Source organism: Pristis pectinata, chromosome 32, assembly GCF_009764475.1.
Source record: "Pristis pectinata isolate sPriPec2 chromosome 32, sPriPec2.1.pri, whole genome shotgun sequence".
In the NCBI taxonomy this organism is placed as follows: Eukaryota; Metazoa; Chordata; class Chondrichthyes; order Rhinopristiformes; family Pristidae; genus Pristis; species Pristis pectinata.
Window position 1 is genome coordinate 193,323 of NC_067436.1, and position 9,855 is coordinate 203,177.

The 9,855-nt window shown below is 44.7% G+C and overlaps 2 non-coding genes across 2 annotated transcripts; one reads left to right on the forward strand and one right to left on the reverse strand.

The window, feature by feature from the left end:
• The first annotated feature begins 268 nt into the window (after nt 1-268).
• trnas-uga (transfer RNA serine (anticodon UGA)) lies at nt 269-350 on the forward strand. Its single transcript has one exon. It is a non-coding gene; the product is annotated as a tRNA-Ser (tRNA).
• A 6,716-nt stretch (nt 351-7,066) lies between these two features.
• Nucleotides 7,067-7,148, reverse strand: trnas-cga (transfer RNA serine (anticodon CGA)). The gene has a single exon. It is a non-coding gene; the product is annotated as a tRNA-Ser (tRNA).
• Between the last annotated feature and the right edge of the window lie 2,707 nt (nt 7,149-9,855).

Here is a 9,855-nt window from a genome sequence, read left to right on the forward strand (position 1 = left end):
CACGGCGCCGGGAACTTCACTTTAATCAATGAAGTGGAAACCTCGTTCACTCTCGGCACAGAAGCCAATGACTTCTCTCCACCCTTACCTTCTGAACTAACGGTGCAGAAATACATCTGCAAACGGCACAAGACTTCTGTTCGTATCGAACCGATGACTCACGCTCTTCACTGCTCTCTCTCACTTGCTGTAAACAAAACATTTTAAACCCGCTCTTAAAGCTCAACAACCGTAGCTCCGATACAGTGTAACAGGAAACTCAGGCAGGGCTGTGGTGGCCGAGTGGTTAAGGCGTTGGACTTGAACTCCAATGTGGATTCCCCACGCAGGTTCGAACCCTGCTCGCAGCCCTCACAATTTTAGACACAGGGACCAGACGGACAAGTACAGCTGATAATTCTAACGCACAGCCAGGACTCCCCAAGCTTCACACCACCAGCAACAGGTCTACCTGTCGGCTCTACCTATTGGAAGAACGTGCATCCTTCGTATTCAAGTGTACAGATACGCGAGGGCAGGTTGGCCTATTATACGGCTGCGGCTTCCTTTGTGGAGGGAAGGTGCACTATTTATATTCCGACAAAACAAGTCATATAGTTTTCTGTGTCGACTTCATTATTTTTCGAACTTGATCAAGATTTTCAGGTCAATCATCTCATTACCAAACTGGAATTGAAATGTTTAAAGACACACAGGACACTTGGCCATCTGAGAGTAAATTGGACCCTTGACTTTGTCTCTGTCGTGCAGGTGGTGATGATTTCTGATCCTTCACTTGTCTCTGCACTACATCCAGTCATGTTGCCTGCAGTTCTGACAGAGTCCTCCCCAGAGCATGAGCTGCCCCCTGATCCTGTTCCCTCTTCTTCGGACGTTGTGACCCTGTCCTTCCCCTCAAGACACTTTCTGGTCTGTTTCTGCACCTGCAGTTGTTGCAGATCACTGGCAGCAGGCGGCAGAAGTGAGCGGGATATGGTCGAAGGCTCGAGGGTGAACAAAGTTGCTGACTACCAGGTCTCACTGCCCAGTGTTTGACATGGCAGTGGATCTCATTCCTCCCCCCGACACCATATAACGAGCAATCTGGACCTGCCGGCCACTGCTGACCACTGAATAACGTTTGCAATAACTGGCCCGACCTGGTAATGCTTTCACATTTCCCATTCTTGTGGTATCTCATGTGAAATGTTTCAGTGAGATGATGGCTGAATATAAAATAAAACAGCATAAAGGTTAGGAAGGACAGTTTTCAGTTTCAAACTATCCTGCCCAACCTTTAATCAAGACATGCTTTTGGTCTGTTCTCAAACAAAACCGTTTCTGTCGGATGTGAAGAGGGTTTTGCAGGGTTGTCAGGGTGGCCGAGTGGTATAAGGCGCCAGATTCAAGGCATGAACGTCCTTCCGTTGAAACGGGGGTGTTCTGGTTTCCAAATGGGGGCGTGGGGTCGAATCCCATTCCTCACATCTGCTGATTTTTACATCTGTAATTTTGACTTTTCCAATCGCCGTCAATTAATTCCAGTTAACAGGACCGGAGCTGTTTGAGTGGATAAAAAAGTTGAAAATTCACAGCGCTGTATTATGACAGCGAATCCAGATGCAGCGGACTCAGAGTGCGGGCGGTGATCAGTGAAGGAACTTTGGAGAGGAGAGTCTGTGACATCTTCGCACCACTGTGCCATTTGCGCACGTGGCGGTGTCAGTTTTGTTCACATTTTTGTTTAAATGAAGTGTGGGAACAGAGATTTCACGACAGTTTAAGACATGTCCTAAATGAAATATTCACCGGGAGCTCGGTCCCGTTGGTTTCACGACTTGCTGGATAAGAGAATTCGGAGACGCACCTTGCAGTTGACACGTCAGCGGGAGGAGCCAACAGCTCGGCCACTCAATATGATCCTGGCTGCTTTGCCCCAGGCCCCAACTTCTGCTCTTTTCCAGTTCCACAGAGCCTCGATTTCCTTGATCTTTCAGAAATATATATCCATGTCCTCTGCAAATAGTCCAGTGTCAATCTCCACAACTCTGCATTATGGAGGATTACAGAGAGCAACGATGGTGCGTCAAGATCTTCAAACTAACCTCAGTTTTAAACCATCAACCTTGAAATTATTTTTCCTCAACAGTTTCTCTCCGACAAAAGGACACATCTCAACATCTCTTCAGTCATTGTCCATTGGAACCTCACACGGGACAGAATAGCCACCCCTCATGATGTATTCTAAACAGTCCAGTTTTAACTTCATCAGCTGTTGTTTTCAGCACGCACGTTTATCCCGGGAGTTTGGTTAGTCCATGCCTTCTCAGCCGCCACCAATGCTAGCATACACGTCACGATGCAACAGAGGAAAACTGTACAAACATATGCAATTGTAATAAATGAATTTATCTGTTCTGATCTCCAATCCCCTTGCAAAAACGACAATCTGCTAATTGGTTTCCCAAATACTTAATACACATTACTGCTAATCTTCTGTGGTTTCATGCACGAGGGCACCTCGGTTTATCTATGCTCTTCATAGACCCAGCTACAGAACAGGACTGAAAAACATGCCGGGAACTCAGAAACTCTGCGATTCCGGAGAACAACTGGACGCTTACTGATTACCAGCAGATGGTGACTTGGCTGGATATGGATGTCTGCACTCAGTAACAGAGAGAGAGAGAGAGAGAGAGAGAGAGAGAGAGAGAGAGAGAGAGAGAGAGAGAGAGAGAGAGAAATAGATAGATAGATAGATAGATAGATAGATAGATAGATAGATAGATAGATAGATAGATAGATAGATAGATAGATAGATAGATAGATAGATAGATAGATAGATAGATAGATAGATAGATAGATAGATAGATAGATAGATAGATAGATAGATAGATAGATAGATAGATAGATAGATAGATAGATAGATAGATAGATATGATGTTTTATTTTCTTTACAAAGAACTGCGACTGACAATGTAATTCGTCTTCTCCTTCGGCCCCGTTCTTTGATCTTAAACGTTCTCATTTCGGCCAAATCTTATCCTAGTGGGTTACAGTCCGTACTACTGAGCTCTTTATATCAGCAGCGGTGAGGAACAGAATGAGTTATCAATGGGAAAAGAATGAGAAAGTCTTTACCAGTCGATACAAAGAATTTACCGGTCGAATAAATCAAGCTCACAATTCCTTTACGAATGAAGGTTAAGGCTGTCAGAACTAGTGATCGATGTTTGATGTTTTAGAAACGTCAGGAAAATGAATGAAGTCTCGGCAGCTGGGATGAAGCGACTCGCTCGAGTAGCATAAGGAATGCGGGAGTACACTTGAGAGGGAAATCAGGAGGGCGAAAATAGGATATGACATAGGTTTGGTGGGAAAGGTCAAGGAGAATCCTTAGTTATTCTCTGTATATTAAGAGCAAAAGGTAACAAGGACGAGAATGTCCATTTAAGGATCACGAAGGTTATCTTTGTGTGGAGTCGCAAGGGAGATGGGAGAAGTCTAAATGGAAATCTCTTGCCGGTATTTACCATGGAGAAGAATGTGGAAGCTGGGGCGTTCAGAAAAGCGAATAGTGATGTCTTCAATCATATCCACATGACAAAAAAAAGATGCACTAGGAGATTTAAAGCATATAATGGTGGTTAATTCCCGGGCCTGACAACGGGCTTGACATTGTGGAAAGACAAAACAGTAATTGCTCGGGCCCGGGAAGAAGTTGTTGGAATGTCGTTGACCACGGCAAAGCTACCGGAAAACGGGAGGATTTCTGGTTTGGAATCTTTACTTCAGAAACGCTGCAAGGATTAGCCAGGGAACTGCTGGCCGGTGAAGCGATTTATGATGCAAACGTTACTTGACGGTATTCCGAGAGACACGATCGACCCGCATTTGTGAAGGAAAAGACTCAATATGGAGAGTCAGGACGTCTTTGTGCCGAGGAAACTGCCTCACGAATTTTATTGAAGTTTGAAGAGATGACCCCAAAGATCGATGAGGGGAGAACGGTGGACATTTATAGGAATATTGACTTCAGAAAGGCCTTTGAAAATGTCCCGCGTGGTAGGCTGTTCAGCAGGGTTGAATCACATGGGACCCAGTTATAACGAGTCAATTGGATGCTGAATTGGCGTGGTGGTAGGAGTCGGTGTCCGGGAGTGGAGTGTTGTATTGTTTATTGGAAGGTTGTGACCAGTGGAGTTCCACATTTTGGGCTGGTAAATGTCGCATTTTGTGATGTTACACCAGGGTAGGACTTACTCAGTAAATGAGAGCTCCCTGTGGAGTGTTGAAGAACCGAGACATCTCAGAGTATAAGTACATAGTTTCCGGAATTTGACGACGCAGACAGACAGGTTGGTGTAAATGATGTTTGTCACGCTTGCTCTCATCAGTCAGGGCACTGAGTAAAAAGTTGGGACTTCACGTTAGAGCTGTACATAAAGTTGCTGAGCCGCACATGGGAATTGTGTGCAAGTCTGGTCAACTCGCTGCAGGGAAGATGTTGTTAACCTGCAAGGGGTGCAGAAAATATTCACAAGGATGTTGCCTTCACCGTACAGCTTCATTTATAAGGAAAGTCTGGATAAACTGGTTTTTTTTCCCTTGGAGCTTCGGAGGCCGAGGAGTGACTTTATTGAGTTTTATATAATCACTAGGGCCACAAATAAGTTGGATTGTTACTGTCTCTTTTTCTTGGGTTGGATATACTGTAAATGGAGGGCATACGTTTCGGGTGAGGGGAGAGATTGAAGGGGATCTGATGGACAAATTGTTCACACAGATGGTGGTGTGTGTGTGTGGAATGGGCTGCCAGAGGAAGTGGAGAGGCGGGTGCAAGGACAAATTTAAAAGACATTAAGACAGTTACATGGTTTGGAAATGTTTCTAGGAATATGGGCCCAACTCAGGAAAATTGGACAATGCCAGTTTTTTTTTATATTCCTTATCTAGGACGTATTGAGCAGAAAGGCCTTTTACCGCGCTTTATAACTTCACGACTCTATTTGAGACGTTGAATCCTAGAAACAAGAAGGAGAATAAAGATCTGTTTCAGGCCCGCTTGAGCCCCCTCCCAACTCTGTTTCAGTACATCGAAGATTGCATTGGTGCTGCTCCCTAACACAGAGGTCAGAACTTTCATTCCGATCTCTACCAATTTCCACCTTGTTCCACCTTCACATGGCCCATCTCTGACACTTCCCTTCTCTTCATCGCTCTCACTTTTTCTTTTAACTGACACTGAGCTGGTTTGCAGTTCTGTTGGGAACAAGAGGAGACGATTCTCTGAATCAAATATAACCAACTCGTTAATTTAAGGAAATTAGAGAGAACCACGATTCGTTGAGAGGCCGTCACACGGGATATTAAATGGTTAATTCTAATTGGTTCTAATCCATCGATTGGTAAGCGTTGTAAAGGGACAGACACCTTGTTAAATCAATGAGCAGGGAAAGCGCAGAATAGGAAACGGAATTAAGTTTTTGATTTGTGTCGCTGCACCGTGAGATTGTCCGTTGATGACCATTGTCATCAGCTGTTTCTGTGGCGCAATGGACCAGCTCGTTCGGCTATTAACTGAAAGGTTGGTGGTTCGACCCCACCCAGGTACGATGAGCTAAGGTTTTCTCCCTGACATTTTACACTTCCAGAGACGCTGAAACAGCAAATCACCATTCCCTCAGAGGTGAGAGCTTGAAATGGTGTTGACCTTGCTGAATGTTGAATCGTTACATGCATTTTGTATGGGATGTGGATTATCTAGAACTTATATTTGTAATTGGAATCTCAAGGATCATATGGAATCAAAGATTGGAAAAAAACATAAAAATATAAGAAACAGTGGTGCTGCCTGACGCCAGGGAATTCCGGGTTGCTGTTGGTCAAAGACAGTGAGGTTCCATGTGTCGATGACGTCTGAGAGCTCTGAAACTTCAATTTCCTCACCCTCCACACATCATATCTCCTTTTCACATTTATTTTAGCACAATTCCACGTTTGATCAGGAGTATGTCTTCTAAACAATTTATGTTCAAATATTTCAACATGAACAATAAGCATTGGAATGGAAATTGGACACGAATTGTAATTTCAATCATTATTTCTTGATAATGCTTGTTTTTCATTTAATGGGTCCCCGGTGATTTACTGAAATATTCTCCCACTGACTGTGATGCTGATAAAGCAAAATGCGCTGCATAAACGTGAACCTTGCAGCGATTAAGTCACGGAGGCATGGAGGGATCTAGCAGGAAAACAAGCCTTCCGGCCACAAGAGTCCGCAAGAAACGTTAACCACCAACATAAGCCAATCTTTTTTTATTCGTCCCAAATTCCTATCAATGATACCCAGATGCTATCCATCGGCAACACATTAAGGACACGTCACGGTGGCCAATTAAGCTTCCAACCCATGTTTCCTTGTATCACAGGAGGAAACCGGTGAACATGCAGGAAACCCACATAGTCAATGGCGGAACTACACACCGCACCCGGACAGGATGAGGTGAGGATCGAACCCGGGTCCAATTCATCTGGCTTCGGTGGCGTAACGAAAGCGAACCACTTTACGCGATAAAACGGTGGGTTGCAATTGAATGAGGCGGTGATGTAAAGCACGGTTTCGAGGGTATTACAACTACCCTGGGCTTGGCAAACATGTTCCGACATCTTTACTCGCAATCAAGTAGTTTTCAGTTATTTTCTCTCCCAGTGAATACAGGTTGATTCCTCGTTTCCCCCACATGCCTTTGAATATTAATTATGCAGAACGGTAACTGGTCCTCCAGGTCGAACGAGATGGCGCCCAATCACACCCATGTCGTCCTCCCAATCCGAACGACCTTGGAAGATGGAACGAATGGGGAACACCCGGAGGGAGCACACGCATTCACGGGGAGAACGGAAAAACTCCTGACAGACAGTGGCGGGAATTGAACCCTGATTGTTGGCGCTGTAACTGCGCTGTGCTACCGTGCCGACTCAAACGCGTCAGTGGAACAGTGGAAGGCAATCGATTTAACAGCAAAAGCAGATGATGTTCAGCCTATGTTTTCGGTGTGAAAATTCACTGTATCCTTAAACCCTCTGCGAGCAGGGTGCGAACTTGAGCGGGGAAACCCCATTGGATTTCGAATCCAACGCCTTAACCACTCGGCCATCGCAGCTTCCCTCTGTTATTTTCCTCTATTTTGATCCATCTTACGACAGTCATAGCCGAGTGAATTTAATTTGCTGCTTCCTCTGCGGTTCTTCCGCTACCTTCACTGCTCAATAGTCTGGTATCTCCATCCATTTTAACGGAATATCAGTCGCCCATCTTCACTTCATGATATTTTCTGCCCATTTCCATCTTTCAGCTGATAAATGTTGCATCAGGATGCCTGTTTCAGGGAAATATTTGAGGATGTGCATCGATTCAGAGATTTTAACTGGAGTTTCATGAGAAAGGGAAAACACTGCAGCTCAGTCTAAGAACAGGGGCCATCAGCAGTGACACATTGTGGGTTCTGTTCTGAATCTTATTTTTATCCCTGCAGGAATTGAAAGGATTCCTGAATTCTGCAGTCAATGTGCAGGAGTTGGCAGTGTGTTAATGGGCTCTTCACCGAATGTCCAGCGGCGCTGGAGAAGATTTACTGTGCGGCGTCCTCTGCAAGAGGAGACACGCACGCTCCGCTCTTCTGGGCAGACTATAAAATGCTGCTGCGTCATCGGAGAATCGTGCCGATCAATTGTTTGCAAAATGTTATCGAGGAATCCGGTGCTACAATAGTAGGGCAACTGTGGGACTGGTTTTGTCGCTTCGTCAGTGAACGAATGAAGGCAGCGGACGCGAATCTGCGTTTTACGAAATCCGCTGTTTTTTTCAGTAACATTATCTACATGCACCAAAACGGGCACCTGTGGGCTCTGTAGCGCAATTAATAGTGTTGGACTTCTAATAATGTATGACCAAGTAATTCAAAGGTTTTGGGTTCAAGTCCCACCAGAGTCAACATCTTGTCCGAATTCGTTGCAACAAAGTCAGAATTCGAGTGGGGGCTGACGACACCTGATGTGAGAAAATGTGGAATTTCAGGTCATGGTTTGAAATAATCGACTCTTTAAATTGAACACGGAAAGGAAGTGGTTATTTTCTCTTAGAGCGTCCGAGTCTGTGAAACTGTTGGGGAAAATTTTGCGGGTACTGAGTCTTTGATTATTTCTAAAGCGGGGGAGGTCAATACTTGAAAAAAGGGGATTGATACATTCATGGGTTTGTCTGGAATGCAGAATTACGCAGGCAGTCTGATTACCCGTGACCTCTGGAGCGTCTGGGTGCCCTTCGCTCTTTCCGATGAGTGCGGATGTATGTGTGTGGGTTCAAGTTTTATATTTTTGGTTGTCTTCAGTTTAAGTATCTTTTTCAATTCCATTGATGTTGCAATTTTGAAAATCCCCTAACATTCTGTTCATTGTAATTCAAACATGTTCTGAAGAAAAATAGACAAATTTGTCTTCTATAGTTTAGGAAATAATATCACTTTTCACCGGAATCTGTCCCCTCAAAATCGGCAAGTGCATAGTTTATGTGGTATTTCATCCCCGCGTAAACCCCGTTTCGAAATGGTAATCTTGATTACTTCTTTAAATTAACAACCCGGACCCAGAAGGCACAGTTTCTGGTGTGCTGCATCTTTTTCTGATTGCAGAGAAGGTAACGGCGGGTAAACGTTATTTAGTCATGAAGACTTCATGAAAACGTCGGCCAATATTGTACGTTTGTGTATATATCTGATCGCTTAGTTTACAACGGCTGTGAATATTCCATAGAGGGTCCAGAAGAGATTTTCTTGAATCGCTGCCAATGTGAGTGATATCATCTGCAATGCGAAACCGCCGAAGGTGGGATTGCCTCACTGATTAAGAACCTTGAGAGGTCACTTTATGGATATCTTGGTGTCCATGCCCAAAGGACACTGAAAGGAACAACAGAGGTAGATAGGGTCCTGAGGTCATTATTTGCATCCGCTGAAGTATATCGTTGTCGCCCAAGAGACCCATGTCGACGTTGAAAATGATCGTGAAAAGTACCGTCGGTACACGGGCGTCTGGAAAACCCCGTGGTCTGCCACCCGGCCGTCTGACGTGACAACCGTTTACCACTCTCCCCCCCCCCCCCCCCCCCCGGCCAACTTTGAAAAGATATTGGATACGTTGGGAAACGGGAAGTTGTATCAAGCCTCAAACACTCTTCCTGGTGAGGAAGTGAAGGGATAAGAATTGCAACCGTACCTATAACTGGCAAACAACATATATATATATATATATATATGCATTTATATTTCTTTAGTAATGACGAGCAAGCTGCTGACCCACTAGTTAGGTTGGAATGTTAAGTATGTTAACTGCCTTTGTTTAGGGTAACGAACCATTCCGATATGTCAGACGGTGGCGATACTGTGCAATTAACATCGAGGTGAAGACTTGGTCTGAACAATGAAGGGTGATACCTGCCTTTGAAAGCCTTGATTATAACTCAATTATACTAAGACAAAAGATGTGATAGCTGTCTCGGGATCTCTATAGCTTGACCGAAACTCACGGCGCCGTTTGCATGGGATGTGCGTGACATATCCTGTATAAATGCCTGTCTGCCTTTTGTTCTGGGAGAACTCGAGAAGCGACTCTTCGTGAGTGCTGAAGAGAATTCTCCTATCGGTGCACTGTTGATAAAGGTATTTGTTCGAATCGACCTTATGGCACTGTGTTACTTACAGCGGACGGAAAGGGAAAATTGATTTCGGGACGACAATTTTGCGAGCCAGCCAGGAGTCCAAGACAAGGTTTCGGAAGCGGCGTGAGCGACCGACGGGGATAACGGTCACCTGA